The sequence below is a fragment of the Gastrolobium bilobum genome, unplaced genomic scaffold, assembly GCF_033153095.1.
Source record: "Gastrolobium bilobum isolate Gb01-03AN ecotype WA unplaced genomic scaffold, APGP_CSIRO_Gbil_v1 utg13355, whole genome shotgun sequence".
NCBI classification, from domain to species: Eukaryota; Viridiplantae; Streptophyta; class Magnoliopsida; order Fabales; family Fabaceae; genus Gastrolobium; species Gastrolobium bilobum.
Window position 1 is genome coordinate 57,119 of NW_026896484.1, and position 22,159 is coordinate 79,277.

The following is a 22,159-nucleotide window of genomic DNA, read 5'->3' on the forward strand; positions in this document are numbered from 1 at the left end:
AGATCGCTTGAGCCTAACTCCTTCTCCTCCTCCTCCTCCTCCTCCTCATCATCATTTAAAAAATAAAAGCAAATTTTATTAAGATTAAGCATTCACAACTAAATGGGTCAAAATAAAAGAAGAAGATCCTAATATTAAGATATAGTAACAATCAAATTTAGACAACCCAAAAAGCAACTAAAATGATTTGTTAGTATCTAAATCAAACAAAAAATAATTATACTTCATTTTTAATTTTCAAAATAAGAGTTCACTATCCACCTAAGTTGGAGCTCAAACCATTGCCATCACATCTCAGATATGATGGTATTATTAACTTGTATGAAGAGAAATTGTTAAGATTACTTAGAGAACACAATAATGAAATAGGGTGGACCATATGAGATCTAACAGTAATTATCTCATGCATCTTTATGCCCAAAATTAAATTAGAGAAAAATTCAAAACCATTAAAAAGCATTAAAGAATGTTAAACTCAATGAAGCAAGAAGAAATCGATCATTAAGTGGCTGGATGCAGGCATTATCTACCCAATTCTAGATAATAGTTAGGTAAGTCAAGTCCAATGTGCATAAAAAAAAGGAGGCATGATTGGGGTTTGTAATGAAAATAATGAGGCAATATCTACAAGAATAATGAGTCAGTGGATAGTGCATATTAACTATAGAAAGCTAAATAATGTCTATCGAAAAAATAATTTTCCATTGCCATTTGTGGATCAAATGCTTGATAGAATTTCAAGAAAGGAATACTATAATTTTCTAGATGTTTTTTAGTTTATAATCATATTATGATAACATCGTAGGATCAAGAACAAAACTACATTCATGTACTCTTGTTGGACATTTGCATTTAGAAGAATGCCATAGGTTCATGCAATGCACCGATTACATTCCAAAGATACCATAAAGGCAATCTTTCATTATATGATTGAGCATAAGTTAAAGGTTATGGATGATTTTCTATTAAGAATGTGGCTTCCATACTCAAGAGGGGAAATGAATTTAGTATAACAAATTTTTTGCAAAAGCCCTTTCTTATTTCTAAATTACAATGTCATGCAGACTTTGATACATGAAAAGTTACTATTATATTCGAGCAATCCATAGTACATAATATATCACAATTATACAATATATTCAAGCACATATAAGATACCAAGAAATAAGTAATGTGCTAGAAAATAAAGAGTTAAGGGTTAGGAAGAATGCAAACATAGATTATCTTGTTCAGTCACCATCACTTGTGAGCTAAGTTCAGATTGCAAGCTGCTTAAATAATTCTTTAACTGTAGGTCAAGCTTTACGGGTGCTTAACAAACCTTATAACCTACAAGCTTCTGGGTGCTTGGAAATCTTATAATCCACTAAGCATTATCAATGTTTAGCAACCTTATAATCTCTAAACTTCACTGGTATGGCAAATGCCAAAGAACAAGTAATATTTCATTTTAATATAAAATGCCTTTACAGAACATGTTATAAGATGAAATATTTGATGTTTGGGGGTATAAATTTTATGCGACGACCATTTGTTCCTTGAAATGACCATAATTATATTCTTATGGTCATAAATTATGTTTGAAAATGGGTTGAAGCAACTACAATACCTACTAATGATGCTAAAGGAGTGCTTAAGTCTTGTTAACAACAACTACAAACGGTGAACTAGATTATTGATGGATTCAATTAGGCCACATAAATATTTTGAAGCATGGAGTTGGTTGTGCATGATTTGAAAATAACTTTCCCAACTTTTTACACTTAAAACGAGTTGATCTCCACCACAATTTGTGAGGAGGTTGAGAAAATGTGTTATGTAAGAACCCGCATAGTTAATTAAGGAAATTAATTAATTACATATGAGAATTAGGAAATAATTTCATAATTGACCCTAATAATTATTATGAGGCTTAAATAAGTATGATAAGTGATTAAGAATGCTGAAAGCTGCTTTTCGGAAGAAAAGTGCAGATACAGGTTTTGCTAGTCGGTATAAATGCGTACCGATAAAGTATCCCGGAAAATTATTATAAGTGCATGATAATTCCTAGAATAATATATAGGACTCGTGAAATGAGTTTCAAGTTAAAATAATGAGAACTGGTGCCAGAAACTGATACTGGCTATGAAAAGCGCGTACCGGAAAGGAGCTCAGAAAAATATAATAAAAATATGACAATTCCTGTAAAATTGAGTAGGTTAAGAATCCTGAGTTTGGGATTAAAATGCTAAGAGTAACAATTATAGTTAATACTGTGTGTTTAAGACTTAAACCACTATATATAGGCTCTTTTGGCCCAAAGCCTTAGGCATCCTTTCTGTTGCTACGTGAATAGGAGGCTGATACACTACTCCATTGCCACTCTTCCCTTGTTCTTGACCAAAACTCAAGCAAGAGACCATTTTCTTGGTGGATTCTTCATCCTAAACACTTGAGCCTTGTGAGGGTGTGTCTTGGGAGGGCGTGGATTGCTCTTTGGCTGAGTAGTGTCCTCTGTTTGGTGGCTTTGAGTGCTGTCCTCTTGAGTTGAGGTGGTGAGAGCTTTGTTCTTGCCATTGTAAGCTCCAAGTAGTGAGCTTTGTGGTGAAAGACACCATCTTGGAGTGTCATTTTCGTGGTTGTCAAAGTCTGAACCTTGGAGCTGAAGTATGAGCGCCAAGAGCACTCATAGCTGCTGCCTTGAAACTTGGGTAAGTGTTACCACCTTTGATCATGAGTTATTGGTTAAAAATGGAACCTTGATGCATGTAATGAGCTTAAGATGATAACCTAACGTTGGGTAATGCTTAACACACTTAGAAATGCATGTTTAAGCTTCTGTAATCGGTAAAAGTTGGACCTTTGGTGTGGATGTTCGCGAAATGCAGAATCTGGGTTCTGTCGCGAAATACCCGGATATTTTGTTGTGAATATCCGGATATTGATATCCGAATATGGGTATCCGGATATTGATATCCGGATATGGAGATCTGAATATCCGGATATGGATATTCGGATATTGGAAGAGAGATATCCGAATATGCACCCGACGAATATTCGGATATTCTGGGATTTCGCAGAACAGTAACTGCACTGTTCATACAATAGGGTATTGGGGGTTTGTGGACCGTAGATTGATGAAGTTGAACTTCTGTTTTAATTGAACTAAGTCAGAATCAAGTGGTTAAGGGCTTATGGCATTGTGTGAAGACTTAAGACATAAATCGTAAGAGGAAAACATAGTCTTTATGTTTATGCTTATGAGGTATGAATGTTGATATGCTTGCTGGTCCTAATCAGATTGTGATCTGCTGTGTGTTGGACTTGAGCTGTGTGGACTCTTGGCATTGGATAGTGAGCTTGCAAGGTAAGCTTTTGTGTCCTCGGTTTAGCCATGTTGTGGTTCCACCATGTCCCATGGGGGTATGATATGCATGCTGTGTTACATGCTTTTGATATTTTGAAAATGCTGTTGAGCTGTGATATTCTAGTGCCTTTATGATATGCATGTGGTGTTCCACCTATACGGTAAGCCTGAGTATGTAGTACACACAATATGGTGAGGCTGTGGGTGAGGTGCAAGCGGTGTTCCTTGTACTATTTGTAGGTAATAGACGTATTCCTACATTTCTCTGGCCAGTAAAATAGTATTGACACACATGGCATGAATATTTGTTGCACTGCATAGTTTTGGAAATTATATTAAATTACTGCTTTTGAACTTATATTGCACATGTAAGTGAGCTTGGGGTGAAAGATCCTTGAGGACCCCTTGTCTTACTGAGATTTCTGGTTTAGAGATCTCACCCCATGTTTGGGGAATGCTTATTTCAGGTTCAGGTAATCAGGGGGTTGATACCTCTAGTGGCAGGAGGCCAGAGCTTAGCTGATAGATGTTACATGTTTATGCTGCTTATGCTGATATGCTGTTATGATTGGATGTTGGATACTTTTTACTGTCTTATGCTTTTAGCTTCAGTTTATGGATTTCTCTGTTGAGACTCTGTTTGTTATGATGTTGATTTGGTGAGCATGGGGATTGTCCATGCCACATAGACTTCATTATGTCTTGTTTTATGTTGGAGTTGTCTTAATGTATCAGGATTCTTGTCGGACTACGTGTAGTGGATCCGTGACATAGATACTCACTTTATATATATTCTGAGGTATTTCAGTTATATGTTTATTTGCAATGTACATACATGCGATATTTTATGAATTGATTAAGTAAATCAACTTGGCTAAGTATAATGACGACATAATTGAAAAGAAAAAGATATTCCGCATTTTTAATTAAGCGCAACTTAATACGATGATATGTTAACATACCGGGTATACACGGGGTGTTACATTTTATGGTATGAGAGCGACGGTTCAAGGGAAAAGCCTGTATGTATTGCAATGTTTAGGATGTTTCGTTGTGTCTGTCTTGTGTGTTTGCTCTGTTGGTTTGTATTATGATGATGCATATGCGATCACATTGCGTGGGCCTGATCAACTCATAATTTTTGTAAGTTTGCATAGTCATGGTAGGATCCAGGAGAACACGGGAGACTGATGAGGGTCAACCCGACCCGGTCCTGGCTGCATTGGCTGAGATGCAAGCGGCCCGACAAGTCGACCAGGAGGCCATGAGAATGGCAAACCAGGCCATGTTGAACGCCGTCAGAGAGGCGAACAGGAAGGCCACCGAGGATGTGTTGGAGGCCAACCGTCTGGAGAACATGACGATGATGAGAGTCATGTTAGAGGAGTTGAGGGCTGGTCCTGCTGTTGGCTAGTTTCCTCCGCCACCACCTCCACCGCCACCGCCTCCGCCTCCACCCAGTCTGCAGGACGACAGTCAGAGTCAGATGGGTGATGGCAGTCACCTTACGGGGGCCATGCAGACCGTCCCTGTTTTTGTTGAGGATCGAGATGAGATTGATCGCCGGCTGAATGCTTTTCGTAAGCATAAGCCACCTACCTTTGATGGATCTTATGATCCTGTTGCTGCGGCGCGTTGGCTACAGGCGTTGGACAAGATTTTTCGAGTCATGCAGCGTAATGATCTGCAGAAGTTGATGTTCACTACTTATATGCTGGAGGGCGATGCCCATGATTGGTAGACGAACACTTCTCATGTCTACGAGATGCAGTGCCATGTGATGACGTGGCCATTCTTCGAGGATTGCTTTCTGATTCAGTACTTCCCTTATGATGCACAGGAGAGGAAGCAGGGGGAGTTTGACAGGTTGGTTCAGGGCTCGTTGTCTGTTGACGAGTACCTGGCCCAGTTTAACCAGCTGGTGAAGTTTGCACACTTCCGGATGGAGAGGCCTACTCCGACATTCTTGGCTGCTAAGTTTCGCAGGGGACTTAGTGAGGATATTGCCTGGTTACCTTGCTGCTTCTGCTTCGAGAGACTTTGGGACACTGGTACAGCAGTGTCGGGATATCGAGGACTTCTACAGCTCGAGTAAGGCCAAAAGGGCCAAGGTTGTTGAGGCGACGAAGGTAGCTGGTAGTTCCACTTCTTGGACAGACATGAAGTTTGGGAACAAGGGCAAGGGAAAGCAGATGGCGGCTCGACAAGCGCCGAATCAGTTTAAGAGGACTTTTGCTCAGGGGAGTGCAGCGAGACCTCCTGCTCCCAAGTGTTCGGGATGCGGGAAGACTCATTTTGGGCCGTGTTCTACCGGTCAGTTGATTTGTTTCCAGTGTGGCAAGGAGGGCCACTTCTCCAGAGACTGTCCGTCATCGACAGTGAGAGCCACTGCGGTTCAGGCAGTGCCACTTCAGATGGTTTCCCTTCCACCTACTTTGGCACCAGCAGTGCCACCATCTTCTGGGCATGTTTATACCCTGGATCGTCAGCAGTCGGATCGAGCTCTGAACCTAGTCAGAGGTACTGTTACTATTGGTGCATCATCTGTTGATGTCTTGTTTGACTCTGGGGCTACGCATTCTTTTGTTGCAACCCCGATTGTTGTGGGGCTTGAGTTGCCCATGTCTGTGCTTTCTCTACCGTTGCGGGTGACTACCGCCACCGGAGAAAGGTGTGATTCTACCACTGTACATCCAGATGTCGTGTTTCAGTGGGACGATCGTGAGTTCTCGGTAGATCTGATAGGATTGCCGATGGCCAACTTGGAGGTTACCCTGGGCATGGATTGGTTGTCCAGGAATTGTGTGATGATTGACTGTTGTGCCAAGCGTGTGGTGATGTATCAGTGTGATTCCACAGCTAGTTCCTCGCCGTACTTTTCTTTGCTGCAGGCTAAGAGAGCCTTGAGAGCTGGGGCATTTGGATATGTCATGTTGGGAGGTTTGGTGAGTGGGACACAGGAGGATATCACTGGCATTCCTGTGGTGAGGTAATTCCTCGAGGTGTTTCCCGAGGAGATTCCTGAGTTTCCACCACAGAGGGAGATAGAGTTCTCCATTGATCTATTGCCTGGTGTGGAGCCTATTTCATTAGCTCCATACCGGATGTCGCCACCAGAGTTGGCAGAGCTGAAGAAGCACATTGAGGATCTTTCAGCAAAAGATTTCATTTGACCGAGTGTGTCTCCTTGGGGAGCACCGGTCATCTTTGTGAAGAAGAAGGACGGGACAAAGCGATTGTGCACCGACTACAGGCAGCTAAACAAGGTGACGATCAAGAACAAGTATCCCCTTCCTCGGATTGATGATCTGTTGGATCAGCTCAGGGGTGCTTGCGTGTATTCTAAGATTGATCTCCGGTCCGGATACCATCAGATTCGGGTGAAGCCGGAGGATGTCCCTAAGACCGCATTTCGTTTGAGATACAGTCATTTTGAGTATTTGGTGATTCCGTTTGGACTCACCAATGCACTTGTTGTGTTCATGGATTACATGAACCGGATTTTCCAGCCGTACTTGGATCAGTTTGTGATCGTCTTCATTGACGAAATTTCTATTCATAATATATCTGTATATCACAACCAACGTGTACCCAGTACACACCAGATCACACTTGGACCCTGTCCATTTAGTGTCTGTATCATACCCGTATATAACGGCAAAATATTTTGTATATCCACATGGGGTTACCCCCATAATCATAGTAGTAGTAGTATAATAACCACATCACATATACGTATAGTACACTATTTTTTCCTTGATTATTCTCCTCAAAGATTGTTTACTCTTTTACTTTGACTAGTCACCTGACATGGTTCATAACATAATATCTATTCCATGAATCCAAAATTTTTCTCAAAGTTCTGTACACATCTCACATCTCTTAATATAACGTATCATGTTTCCCACATATACTTCCCATCACACAGGGATCTTCTAAACATTTCCATCCTATCACAGAGAACTAATTTCACCTCAGTCCTTGCACTGAAAATTTTACATTAGTCTTTGCACTGAAATTCTACATCAGTCCTTGCACTGAAAATTTTACGTTAGTCTTTGCACTGAAAATTTTACATTAGTCTTTGCAATAAAATTCTACATCAGTCTTTGCACTGAAAACTACACGTTAGTCCTTGCACTGACAACTATACCTCAGCTCATTAGCTAATCTTATCATTTTCATTTTGAAATTACTCATCAGCCATTTCGCTAACCACATAATTTCACACATCAGTTCTTTTGCTAACCACTTAATTTTGCACTTTGTTGCAACTTAGTTCATATACTAGTCACATGATTTCACTTTAGGTTGTACATTAGCTCATTCTCCAATCATACCTTCTCACCTTATTGTTGTACAGCAATAACCCACAAAATCCTGTGACCGTTCTAATCTATTGCCTGCTACGGCTCACATAACCTATACTCAATATTATAGAGCAACCCATCAATTTTTCTGATCACCTCCACCCTTGGTGGTTGTAGAATATTCATTACATTGAAAATACCTCTACTCCGTCTATCACTCCATCTCAAATACCAATGATTTCACAAGCACACTACTATTAGTAGTACATATATATATACCACAAGATCATAGTTTCTTTACAATTCTCATTATTGTCTTACACATGACTATACATTTCAACCATCTTATTCATTTATCACTGACACGTCTGTCAATTTGACTCGACATCCATTAATTACAATAGTGCCTTCATCGTACATTTATCTTATGTCATCCATGGCAATTTCTCAATTTCTTCCTTCTACACATACTACGTAATTACTTCATCTCACCTATTTTTACTCAACACTAACTCCTTATGGACTTAATTTCCATATGTCAACATATTTCAATTAACACTTCATTAGCATAATAATTTCAAGTGGTCAAATCCCTTAAGATTAATCATCAAATATCCTATTTATTTCTCCACATTAACCATCCCAATTCATTCAAGTGTACACCATCTATCCTGGTCTTATAACTTCTAATCAAACATAACATATTAAAACTCATACCTAAGCATATCTATTCTCATTTTTCAATAATCCATTAGGTTCTAAGTCTCTCACTTTAATGAAGTCTATTCACCAAGTCCACCTGTACATAATTATTTTACTATACTACACATATACCTGGGATTTCACTAATACCATCTTCATACTATAAACTCATCTCAATTATATATTTATTATTCACAGTACTACAAGGTTCTCCTCTGCTAATATCGTACATATAATAGATTTGTTCACAACTTTTACTTATAATACAATTTTTTTTTTAAATTTCATCAAAAGTCAGACAAAATATTTAAGTATGTATTCCTTAAGTCCTCTAATCTTCACATTTTACTCACTGCCATCTCTTGTCCATGGAGCAATCAACACTGCAGCCACAACATCAGGCTAAGGACTTACATTCGGTGCTCCAGGGTTGCCACGCAGGCTTCTTACGATGACCACGCATGTAACACAAAGGAATGGGTTGATCAAACCCACACTAAGAAATCACATATGCAATTATCGATAAGAATCTACATACAACTTTGCAGCACATAACACAACTATACATTATCAGAGTTCCCTAACAAAACTGCTCTGATACCATAAAATGTAACAGCCCGTTGTACACCAGTATTGTTAACATTAATTATGATATTAAGTGCAGTTACAATCACAGCAATTCATTTATAAAAATGTGAATAAACTTTTTCCGATTATTACGCGAGCATTTAAAACAATAAAAAGCGTAATAATTAAAAGCTGTGACCATAACTGTAAACTCTTGCGGAATACTTATTTTAACTATTTTTATATCTTACTTTACTTATTATAAGTCACTACGGAGTCCCCATAAACCCACTTAGCCAATTTCTCAATTTTACGCTTTTACCTATTCGAACATGGTTCACTAATTATTTTTCTGCGAACATAGCGTACCAAAACAGACCTTTCTCTCTAGTTATATTTTTTTCTTACTTAATTACCTTTCTAAAAAGCTATCACACGCTTTAATCGGAGCTCGTTTGCTCCGGTTATCGCCGTTTGAAGTTGGACAAGCAAAACTGCCAACCAACCCCAAAACAACTCAAAACCACACTCACTCCACGAATTACTTCAGATAATACACTCATCCAATTGATCTCAAAATTTTATGCTACAAACTAGATACCTCAACCTTCAATTTGATATATCATACGCTTAATCTGACTGAGAAATGAAGCGGGAATTAATTTCCCAAAAACTGCCAAAAATAGCCCCTGCATAAGAGGGTTCTGGACAGTCAGTTTTCACTGGCTTCTACAGAGCTTAGTGAAACCCATAATATTCTCATATTTTGACACAATGTAGAGGACATCTCAAGATTTAAAATGGCATATGGAACGTCCCTATCGGACCTCTGTGGAGGGAGATATGCTCTCCCAAATTTCGTCTAAAATCTGCCAATTCTACAGAAAATTCTCCAGAGTTTCCTTTGTTTTCCCTAAAATCCCCAAATTTGCATAAGCTCTCTAATACCTCAAATGTACCTAATGATCCAATGGGTGGCACACACAAGGACCAACAACGCCTTGGGGCACTTACAACCCAACTTAGTTTATATTTATTACACAATATAGCTCACTTTATAATCCTTAACTTGTTTCAATCACCAAATCCATTTTCATGCAACTTCTCAACATACAAGTAATCATAAACCTAAAATAGGCCTAAGGCCCTTCCATCATAGTACATCATGCATCCAAGGTACAAATACAACGTTTAACTTACATGTTACAACTTACAACTTCGACTTTAAATTACAACTTACAAATATTACAACTTTAATTACAAATCGAAACATAAACTTAAATGACATAAACTACTAGACTTAGGAAAAACGACATGAACAAATATGCCAATGAAACTCATCCTACATACATATTAGATGTTCACGCCCTAAGTCTAGCCTAGGCCACATGACCATCAAAATGCAAAATAATGAAAGTACTCCAACTAATCACCCTACGGGCTTCTTGCCCCCCGCTCCAATGCCACTGGTACCTCCTGAAATACCCCCAAGACGGGGTGAGATATACGGATATATCTCAGTAACCCAGAGGTTCTGGAGAAAACTCCGCCCAATGGCTCACTTCGATGCATATAAGTAATATAAAACAACCACTTTCAAAACGGGATATAGCAAGGGATTTAGAGAAACTGAGAAATATCAGGATATAAAATACGACGAAGCTGGAATGGTAGCTACCAATACCATGCAACGTCCTCGGCATATAAGCCTACGGGTCTCATCCAAGGTGTGTTCCAAGAACCAAAACTAAGGTACCCCTTCCATCCATATACACCCGAGACTTCCCAGTGTGCTCCTACCCGGATGACACACCACGACCCTAGGTCAACTGGAACTCCCTCTCGGAGACCTATCCAGTGGAAGTCTGCACTGCCCGAAGGCTACACTACTGGCCAGAGACTCGGTACATAAGTACCCTCATAAATACTACATGCATGTTCATGTTATTCTACACTACTCATATACACTTCCTACCATCACCCTCAACGGGTATGGCAGAACACACAAGGGGAACAAGCCCCAGTACTAAGAGGTTACCTCAATGTGTTTCTCCACTTAGCTCCAAGCAATTTATGTTCCAAGCTTGTCACTCAACAGAATGCCTACACAGAGGACATTCCCAATTACTCAAAACTAATACGAACACATGCCAGTTTACAATTATACAAGCATGATTCAACCACTTACCTAAATCTCACTTGGTCCAGGACCAAGAGCAATCCACCGACTCACGGTTCGGGGTTCAAATCGACGTACGACAACCTACAATAACCATGTACGACCCGTCAGTACACGACAATTCTATCAAAACGCGAAAAATGTCAAAAATCCTTCCTACACCCTTGTAGGTTCGGCCTTACAAGTGTAATTTTGAGATTTATTTTTCTAAATTTTCTTTCTCATTTTATTATACTTCCTTAGGTTGCCAAAAGGCCATACCAAGTGCCGTTTTTCACTTTACGTCTTTTAAACAACGTCTTGCCTAATATTTTACTCTAAGATCCTTTATGGCATTTAACACCCTCAATTATTTTTTCATTGATTCTTCCACTTTCTAACCACCACACAACCCATCTAAATACTATTTAATACATGATACATCATCCAAGCAATGTAAACAACATCAAATCCATGCAATTCCCTAAATGGCCGAATTGTGGCCTAAACAATTCCAAAGGATCATCATTCCATTTTAACCACTCTACACCTCATACAATCTCATTATATCAACATCCAATCATGCAACAACTCACCAATCCAATCCTAACACATTTCCAAAATCCAAAGTCATGACAACCTAAAATTTCTCTAAGTTAAAAATCCACATTTTTCCTCAATAATTTTTATTGCATTTGTAGCTAATACACATTATTCTAAGACACATTCATGTACAAACATTTTCCAATTGAGCTCTCTAAACACATCAATCACAAAATCCCCCTTTAGGGTTCATAAACTTAATCCAAAGATTAAACCTTTAAAATGGTGAAGAAACTCACCCGGATGCAAGGCACAAGATTCCTCCTAAACATACTCCACTATTGGAGCTCCAAACAACTCCATGAACATCAAAACTCCCACCAAATTCGTGACTGGAAATTGCCCATAACTCACCAATGAGACGATTTCAAGGCTTAAGAGTACTGCATATGGCTTTAGAAGGTGTTTTCCATCAAGTTTCAAGACAAAAATCGATGGATTTGGTGAAGAAATGATCAAGTTATGGTGAAAATAAAATTTTGGATGAAAGTGGGTTTTTTGGGGGAGGGGGCTGCGGGTTTCATGAGGGAGGAGGGAAGAAAAGATGATGAATAGTGAGGGGAGGTGATGTGACTTAAGTGGATTTGAGTGGGGTGGGGCCCACCGCCAACTCACGCGTTTCAAACTTATTTGAATTTTCCTCTGATTCCACTAAACGTCCATAAATTTAAAACCTATTTAGAAACTCTAATTTTTAACATTAACCATTCTCCTTTAATTATACCTGATCAGATGAATCCGGTGTTTTCCGGTCGTTCGGAGAAAACGCTGCTTTAAGCTGTTGCGCGCGCCGTTGGCACCCTTCCCCAAACTAACTTATTTCCATCAAATTTTATCAGAAATCATATTTCCTAGTTCTATAGACCATTTATAACACATATTTGAAACCTAGAGCTCAAACTCAATCGGCGCGTTTTACGGTGCAGTCGTACCGCGATATTTTTACCCGTTAAAAATACTATTCACTGATTTCTCTGAAACTTGCCTATCCACTCAATTTTTCATTCTGAATCCATTTCGAGGGTTCTTTTTACCATCTGAGACTAGGGTTGGCAAAACGGGCCAACCCGGCTCGACCCGGACCAACCCGCATTCAGCCCGAAAAAAATGGGTCGGGTCGGGTTGGCTCGAAAAAAAAAACGAGCCAGAAAATCCAACCCGGCTCGACCCGAGCCGGGTTAGGGTTGGCTCGCGGGTTGGCTCGATAATCAGCTCGCGGGTTGGCTCGTAAAAAAGCTCACGGGTTGGCTCAAAAAAAGCTCGCGAGTTAGCTCGAAATGATGCTAGTGGGTTGGCTCGCGGGTTGGTTAGCTCAAAATATTGGCTAGCAGGTTGGCTCAAAAAATTTAATTTTTGTGGTTTGTTTTTCTGTATAAAATAATTGTATTTTGCAGTCCAACTACAAGTAGAGTAGTTTACAAAATCCAAAAACATTAAATGAAACACAAACCACTCCACGAATCACAAGAGTCATTTATCATGATTTTTTGAATTACTCTAACTCACGATAACCATAAAACGTATGTAAAGCCAAAAAATAAAAAATAAAAGAAGTCCATCAGTGGAGAATCCATCAGTAAAGTCCATTGTATTAAAAAAAAAAAAGAGTAACCCGCGAGCTGGCTCGTTCAACCCGCGAGCTGGCTCGTTTGAGCTCGGGTTGGCTCGGGTCGGGCTAAATCGAGCTGGCAGCTCATTTTTGCCAACCCAACCCGGCTCGTTTTGTGCGGGTTACGAGCCAACCCGACGGGTTGGCTCATTTTTGCCATCCCTATCTGAGACCTTCAACTCAATTTTTATCTTCCTAGGGTTGCGTGTTGGCTAATTACTGTTTTGCACTTTCTTTGTATTTTGGCCTAATCTTTAGGATTTTCACTAATCCTTCTTTTTTAATTCTCATTTAATATATAAATATTTAAACTTAGAAATACGAGGTGTTATAGTGTGTCTTGGGAGGGCGTGTATTGCTCTTTGGCTGAGTAGTGTCCTCTGTTTGGTGGCTTTGAGTGCTGTCCTCTTGAGTTGAGGTGGTGAGAGCTTTGTTCTTGCCATTGTGAGCTCCAAGTAGTAAGCTTTGTGGGGAAAGACACCATCTTGGAGTGTCATTTTCGTGGTTGTCAAAGTCTGAACCTTGGAGCTGAAGTGTGAGCTCCAAGAGCACCCATAGCTGCTGCCTTGAAAATTGGGTAAGTGTTACCACCTTTGATCATAAGTTATTGGTTAAAAATGGAACCTTGATATGCATGTAATGAGCTTAAGATGATAACCTAACGTTGGGTAATGTTTAACACACTTAGAAATGTATGTTTAAGCTTCTGTAATCGGTAAAAATTGGACCTTTGGTGTCGATTTTCGCGAAATGCAGAATCTGGGTTCTATGGCGAAATATCCGGATATTTTGTTGTGAATATCCTGATATTGATATCCGAATATGGGTATCCGGATATTGATATCCAAATATGAGGATCTGAATATCCGGATATGGATATCCGGATATTGATATCCGGATATGCCCCCGACGAATATCCGGATATTCTGGGATTTCGCAGAACAGTAGCTGCACTGTTCATACAGTAAGGTATTGGGGGTTTGTGGACCGTAGATTGATGAAGTTGAACTTCTATTTTAATTGAACTAAGTCAGAATCAAGTGGTTAAGGGCTTATGGCTTTGTGAAGCCTTAAGACATAAATCGTAAGAGGAAAACATAGTTTTTATGTTTATGCTTATGAGCTATGAATGTTGATATGCTTGTTGGTCCTAATGAGATTGTGATCTGCTGTGTGTTGGACTTGAGCTGTGTGGACTCTTGGCATTGGATAATGAGCTTGCAAGGTAAGCTTTTGTGTCCTCGGTTTAGCCATGTTGTGGTTTCACCATGTCCCATGGGGGTATGATTATATGCATGCTGTGTTACATGCTTTTGATATTTTTGAAATGTTGTTAAGCTGTGATATGCCAGTGTCTTTATGATATGCATGTGGTGTTCCACCTATATGGTAAGCCTGAGTATGTAGTACATACAATATGGTGAGGCTGTGGGTGAGGTGCAAACGGTGTTCCTTGCACTATCTGTAGGTAATAGACGTATTCCTGCATTTCTCTTGCCAGTAGAATAGTATTGACACACATGGCATGAATATCTGTTGCACTGCATGGTTTTGGAAATTATATTAAATTACTGCTTTTGAACTTATATTGCACATGTAAGTGAGCTTGGGGTGGAAGATCCTTGAGGACCCCTTGTCTTACTGAGATTTCTGGTTTAGAGATCTCACCCCACGTTTGGGGAATGTTTATTTCAGGTTCAGGTAATCAGGGGGTTGATACCTCTAGTGGCAGGAGGCCAGAGCTTAGCTGATAGATGTTACATGTTTATGCTGCTTATGCTGATATGCTGTTATGATTGGATGTTGGATCCTATTTACTGTCTTATGCTTTTAGCTTCAGTTTATGGATTTCTCTGTTGAGACTCTGTTTGTTAGGATGTTGATTTGGTGAGCATGTGGATTGTCCATGCAACATAGACTTGATTATGTCTTGTTTTATGTTGGAGTTGTATTAATGTATCAGGATTCTTGTCCGGACTACGTGTAGTGGATCCGTAACATAGATACTCACTTTATATATATTTTGAGGTATTTTTGTTAGGTGTTTATTTGCAATGTACATACAAGCGATATTTTATGAATTGATTAAGTAAATCAACTTAGCTAAGTATAATGACATTATAATTGAAAAGAAAAAGATATATCGCATTTTTAATTAAGCGCAGCTTAATACGATGATATGTTAACATACCGGGTATACACGGGGTGTTACATTTTACGAATAAAAGAGTAGCAAGAGTAAGACGTAAGCCAATTTGGTCAAAGGATTACTGTGCTGTTTAGTAGATGTATATTTGTAGACACGTAGATGTATATCTGTAGACACGTGTTGTAATTAGGAGTGAATTTAGTTGAGTTGCTATTAGGGGATTGGTTAGTTGTTACAGCAATGGGGGTTATGTGTCTGTAAGGGAAATGAATAAGGGAGACTCTATAAAAGGGAATTGTAAAGTACAATATTGGTATCTGATAAATAAAAACTCAAGTTTCACTTTTTGTTGTTACCCTTTTCCCTCTTTTTGATTCATAACGTATCAACTGGTGCTTCCATTGACTTGAACTCCACTACCACCATGAGAGTTCAAGATCTTGCAGAGGAGTTTGCTTCTCATCGTCTTGAAGTGCAGAAACGCTTGGAGCAGATCATGGATTCGTTGGATGCTCGATTTGCAGCAATTGATGCACGCCTTCGCGACTTGTTGACGATGTCACAGATATCACAAACCTCTCCAATTCGTGTTACCCAGACGAATGTTAACATGGAGAATGTTGATTCGCGTGTTCTATGCAAGAATGTGAAAATGGAGATTCAAATTTTCAATGTCTAAGATCCTAATCATTGGATCTTTAAAACAGAATTGTATTTTAGGTTACAACAGGTTCCAGAGATCTTGAAGGTGCAATTGGTTGGGTTGAAAATGGAGGGTGCTGCTGCCCTTTGGTACCAGTGGTTGTTCAACAGTAGTACGATTGCTTCTTGGAGTGATTTTTGTGTTGCACTTCGGGAACGATTCGCTTTTCCAAATCACAGAGACATTAGAGGAGTCATTTCTAAGCTGACCCAAACTTCTCCATTGTTGGTATACATTTGAGAATTTGAGCAGTTGATTAATCAAGCTCCAGATCTAAGTGACGACTTGTTAACGACGTTCTTCATCTCTGGGTTACAACGAGAATTAAGGGGCGCTATTCAATTGCATTGGCCAACCTCTCTTCATCACGCTATTCAGTTAGCTATCTCTTATGACTCGCATTTCTCTGAACTTCGTTCATCTTTCCTGCCAACATCCAAGAAATATATTACTAATCGTTTCTCAGCCAACATTTGGCAACAGAGTACGGATAAACAGAATTCAGGGCAGCCTTCAGGGATGTTAACAAATCAACCATCAGTTCTGGCCTTACCTTCGAGTTCAAACGCAACATCAACTTCCCTTCCAATCAAGAAGATGTCAAACGAAGAGTTACAAAAGAAAAGAGACTTGGGTCTCTGTTATACATGCGATGAAAAGTGGACCTCAAAAATAGGTGCACGGCAAAGATGTTACTTCTGGTTGGTGAGTCAGAAGATAATGGTTCAGAACCTGACGAAGAGATTGTTGGCAAAGTGATGTTAAAGGTGGAGTCACTAATGGTGCAACTTTGCATACCTTGGCTGGAGGTATCAATCCACGTTCCCTACACTTATCTGCTACTATTGCTGATACAGAAGTAGAAGTGTTAATTGATTCGGGGAGTTCACACAACTTCATCCGAAGACAACTAGTTGAAGATCTTAAATTACCCACTCTTCGCTCCAATCGGATGCATGTTTTCATGGGTAATGGCGAATTCATGCTATGTGAAAGGAGGTGTCCCAATGTACCTATACGAATACAAAGGTGTCTATTCCATGCAGATTTGTGGGTAATATAGCTAAATGGTTTAAATGTGATATTGGGTATGCATTTGCTCAGTAAACTTGGTCGTGTCACACATGATTATTGTGAGATGTCCATGGAACTTTCTTGGGAGGGGAAGAATGTCAAATTGTTAGGGTTATCATCAAATTTCAGTGGAGAACAAATGCTGTCACTCGAAGGTGTTTGTTGTGCAATTCAAGGACATGAAAACAGAGTTGTGAGTGATGCAACACTTGCTGATATTGCTGCTATTAAAGATCGTGTGCTCATGCTGTTATGGGAGGTATTATTGCAATGTGCCTTGGTGTTTAATGTCCCTAATACACTTCCTCCTTTTAGGGGAATTGATCACTGCATTTATTTAGTAAAAAGATCACAACCAGTGAATGTCAAACCTTATAGATACCCCCATCGTCAGAAAAGTGAGATAGAGAGGAAAGTATCAGACCTGTTATCAGCAGGATTCATCCAACATAGTCGTAGCCCTTTCTCTTCCCCAATTTTGCTTGTCAAAAAGAAAGATTCCACATGACGCATGTGTATAGATTACAGGGCGTTGAACGCATTAACAGTGAAAGATAGGTTCCTCATACCAACAATTGAGGAATTGTTAGATGAATTGTTGGGAGTGTGTGTGTTCAGCAAATTAGATTTACGTGCAGGTTATCACCAGATCAGAATTATGCCTGAAGATGTTCTAAAAACGGCTTTTTGAACCCATGATGGACATTACGAATTTCTCGTAATGCCATTTAGACTAACGAATGCACCAGCGACCTTCCAATCTGCAATGAACCAAATATTCAAACCCTTCTTAAGGCGTTTCGTTATTGTTTTCTTTGATGATATATTGGTGTATAGCAGTACCTTGGAGGAGCATATCTCACATCTGGAACAGGTACTCACTTGCTTAATTCAACATTCATTTTTTGTTAAACTAAGCAAATGTGATTTTGGAGTGTATGAGATTTCATACTTGGGCCACATTGTATCTACAAATGGAGTTAAGGCTGATCCAAAAAAGACTTCAGCTATGAAGGAGTGGCCCCAACCGACATCTGTGAAACAGTTGCTTGCATTCCTTGGCTTGTGTGGTTATTACATGCGTTTCGTCCACCGTTATGCCACCATTGTAGCTCCTTTAACAAATTTGTTAAAGGAAGATAAAGTTAAATGGAGCGAAGAAGCAACGTTGGCCTTCCATAAGCTTAAGGAGGCAATGTCAACTGCACCAATTCTAGCCCTACCTGATTTTTCCTGCCCTTTCATTGTTGAATATGATGCTTCTAATACTGGTATAGGGGCTGTACTAATTCAACAAGGCAAGCCAGTAGCCTATTTCAGTAAAAAGTTGGGTCCACGATTGTTAGTGGCTTCTACTTATGTTCGGGAACTATATGGGATAACTGAAGCAGTGAAGAAATGGAGACATTACTTATTTGGGGCCCATTTCATTGTTCAAACTGATCATCATAGTATAAGGGAACTTTTATCTCAAACAATCTTGGTTTCTGAGCAGCACAAGTATGTATTGAAGTTGTTGGGGGTATTCCTTTAGTATAGAATATAAACCTGGGAGGTCGAACACGGTAGCTGATGCACTGTCGAGGCAACATGATGTGGGTGCTTTGTTGTCACTGCTGGGTGAGCGTTTTTTTTGACGTGTTGGCTCAAATTAAAGTTGAAAATGATACTAAACCAGAGTTGCTGCTAATTCATGATAAGTTGTCACGTGGGGAACAGGTGAATTCTGATATCACATGTAAAGATGGTATGCTGTTCCATCAAATTCGTTTTTTATTGAGTGCAGATTCCTCTTTGAAGAGGTTGTTGTTAGAAGAGGCCCACTCTTCACCAATAGGAGGCCACGCAGGAAGCCTTCACACTTTTCTCAGACTTTCAGCCTCATTTCATTGGCCTAAGATGCATGTTGATGTCAACAAATTTGTCCAAGAGTGCCCAATTTGTCAGCAAATAAAGACTTCAACTCAGGCACCATTAGGCCTGCTACATCCTTTGCCCATTCCAGAATCAATGTATGAGAATCTCACACTTGATTTTATTGTGGGGTTGCCTCGTTCAAATGGTTTTTCATCCATTTTGGTAGTCGTTGACCGTCTCACATAATATGCTCACTTTGGACCTTTATCAGCATCATACACAGCAGCAATTGTTGCAGAATTATTTTGCGAAATGGTCATCAAACTCCATGGATTTCCTCGTTCTTTGGTATCTGATCGCGACCCAATTTTTATGAGCCAATTTTGGCAGAGGCTGTTTAGACTGAGTGGTACTAAGTTGAATGCTAGCTCAACCTATCACCCACAATCTGATGGCCAGTCTGAGGTGATGAACAGGTATTTGGAACAATATCTCTGTGCTTTTTGCTCTGATCAAAACCATCGGTGGTCTTCTTTTTTGTGTTGGGCAGAACTCCATTACAACACCTTGGTACATTTTGCGATTGCTATGAGTCCTTTTCAAGCTTTGTATGGGCGTATTCCTCCAAGCATTCCCCATTATCCTCGTGGTTTACAAAAACTTGAGGCATTGGAGACCATGTTACAGCATAGGAATGAGCTACTAGTTCAGCTGAAATGGTCCCATGCGAGAGCCCAAAATAGAATGAAGACTTTGGCTGATCAGCACCGTTCGGATCGTAGCTTTAGTGAAGGTGATTTGGTGCTAGTGCGGCTTCAGCCTTATAGGCAATTGCCAGTCCAACGTCGTGCGAATCAAAAATTGGCAAAACATTTTTTTGGGCCATTTCTCATACAGAAAGTGATTAGCAAGGTGGCTTACCAGTTGAAGTTGCCAGATGGGTGCAAAATTCACCTCACGTTCCATGTTTTAGCTCTCAAGCTTTTCAAGGGATGTTCTAATGTGCCTTTTGCCCCTCTTCCAGCAGAGAGTATAGGAAATCAGCCATTACAGGTGCCAGTTGCCATTTTGTCCAAGCGCACTGTTTCGATGAAGGGAAGACAACAACAACAAGCTTTGGTTCAATGGTCTGCTACTGTACCTGAAGACGCATCTTGGGAGACCATATCAGAGCTCCGACATATTTCCCATCGTTGGACCTTGAGGACAAGGTCCCTGTTGAGGAGGGAGCAGTTGTTACGCATAAAAGAGTAGCAAGAGTAAGATGTAAGCCATTTTGGTCAAAGAATTACTGTGTTGTTTAGTAGATGTATATTTGTAGACACGTAGATGTATATCTGTAGACACATGTTGTAATTAGGAGTGAATTTAGTTGAGTTGCTGTTAGTGGATTGGTTGGTTGTTATAGCAAGGGGGGGGGAGGGGGTCTATGTGTCTGTAAGGGAAATGAATAAGGAAGACTTTGTAAAAGGGAATTGTAAAGTACAGTATTGGTATTTGATAAATAAAAACTCAAGTTTCGCTTTTGGTTGTTACCCTTTTCCCTCTTTTTGATACATAACGTATCAAAATGCAACACAAATTTATATAGGACATTCTTGGTGGATATCATCGGACACTTCTGGCATCCTAGAGCCAAATGTGTAAAGCGAAGGAACTGAGAGTTTTAGGTCTAATAGACCTTCAAAAGCAAAACGAAGCCTATTTTTCATAAACTAGCCTGGAACATTATTTCCAATCCTAAAAAGCTTCGGGTCCAAGTGCTTCTGGCTAAGTATGGCTGGGGAAATGATATTAAACGTGACATCTCAATTAAGCAATACAATTTACCATTATGGAAAAGTTTAAGCAAGTGTTAGGATAACTTTCTAATTTGCATGTAGTGGGAAGTTGTAAATGGAAAATCCTTGAAGCTTTGGACGGATAACTACCTAGGATGGGACATAAAGTTTATCAACTTTGTAAAGTAGGATCTCCCAGTAGAGGAGTCTATCAAAAGTAACCATGACTAAGCGCTAACAACAATTGAAAATTGGAACACCCATTTTTTTCTTCCCCACATGCTAGTTTTTGTGGAAATGGAGAAACTAGTCACTCCATGAAGATGATTTTCAAAAACCCAGGAAAGTAGTACAATTATCATCGAGTTCATTGAAAGTATACGTAGATTAAGAGATAAAACTTAGGGCTTTATTAATCACATGCAATAGGAGACAACTCTCTCATGCAGTAGAGATAATCATGTGTGGGACCCACCCCTATAGAAAAAGAAAAAAAGAATAAAAAAGTAACACGAAAATCGATGTATGTGTAGGAGAGAATTTTTCTCTCCTACAACATAAGAGTATATTTTCCCCAAAACTTAACACTGGCAGATTGGCATTACTTCTATAATTGCGACCTTTGACGGCAACAATTAGATTCCACCATAAACAGATTGGTTGAAACTTAACACTGGCAGACCCTCTGGTAGAACCTCTAGATTAATTGGTTGCCACAAACTATTGAGAGATAAAAATGGTAATATTTTAGGAGGTTTTTTTTTTTTTTTTTTTTTTTTATATACAAATGAAAATTGAACATATACTCTGATACAACTTATCAAAATTTCTCACCACTTCTCACCACTAGACTTCTAGGAGGCTTTTTGTACAAAATGGACTACTATAATCCTAGGGATGCTGAGCAATGAGGCATGCTCAAGGGAACTTGCATGAGTTTGGGAATAAAAAAAATCAACTAGATATAAAAAAATCAACTAGATAGCGATTTATTTCTCGTGCCTTTTGACCTTTCCATGTAAATAAAATATACAAACTCTTCCACGTTAATTTGCAATCCATTCTACTAATCTTATACACATCCTTTGATAATGTGTGCTTTACTTTTATAAAAGAGACAAGTTTTCTACTATTTTTAAACAAATATTATAAATATATAGATATACTGTAAATATATTTAAATTACCGCATAATAATATTAAACTAAATATTTTTACTATTTTGATCTTATCTATTTATTAATTTTAAATATTTGTTATAACATTATTATTAAGTTTCCTAATTTCATATTAATAAA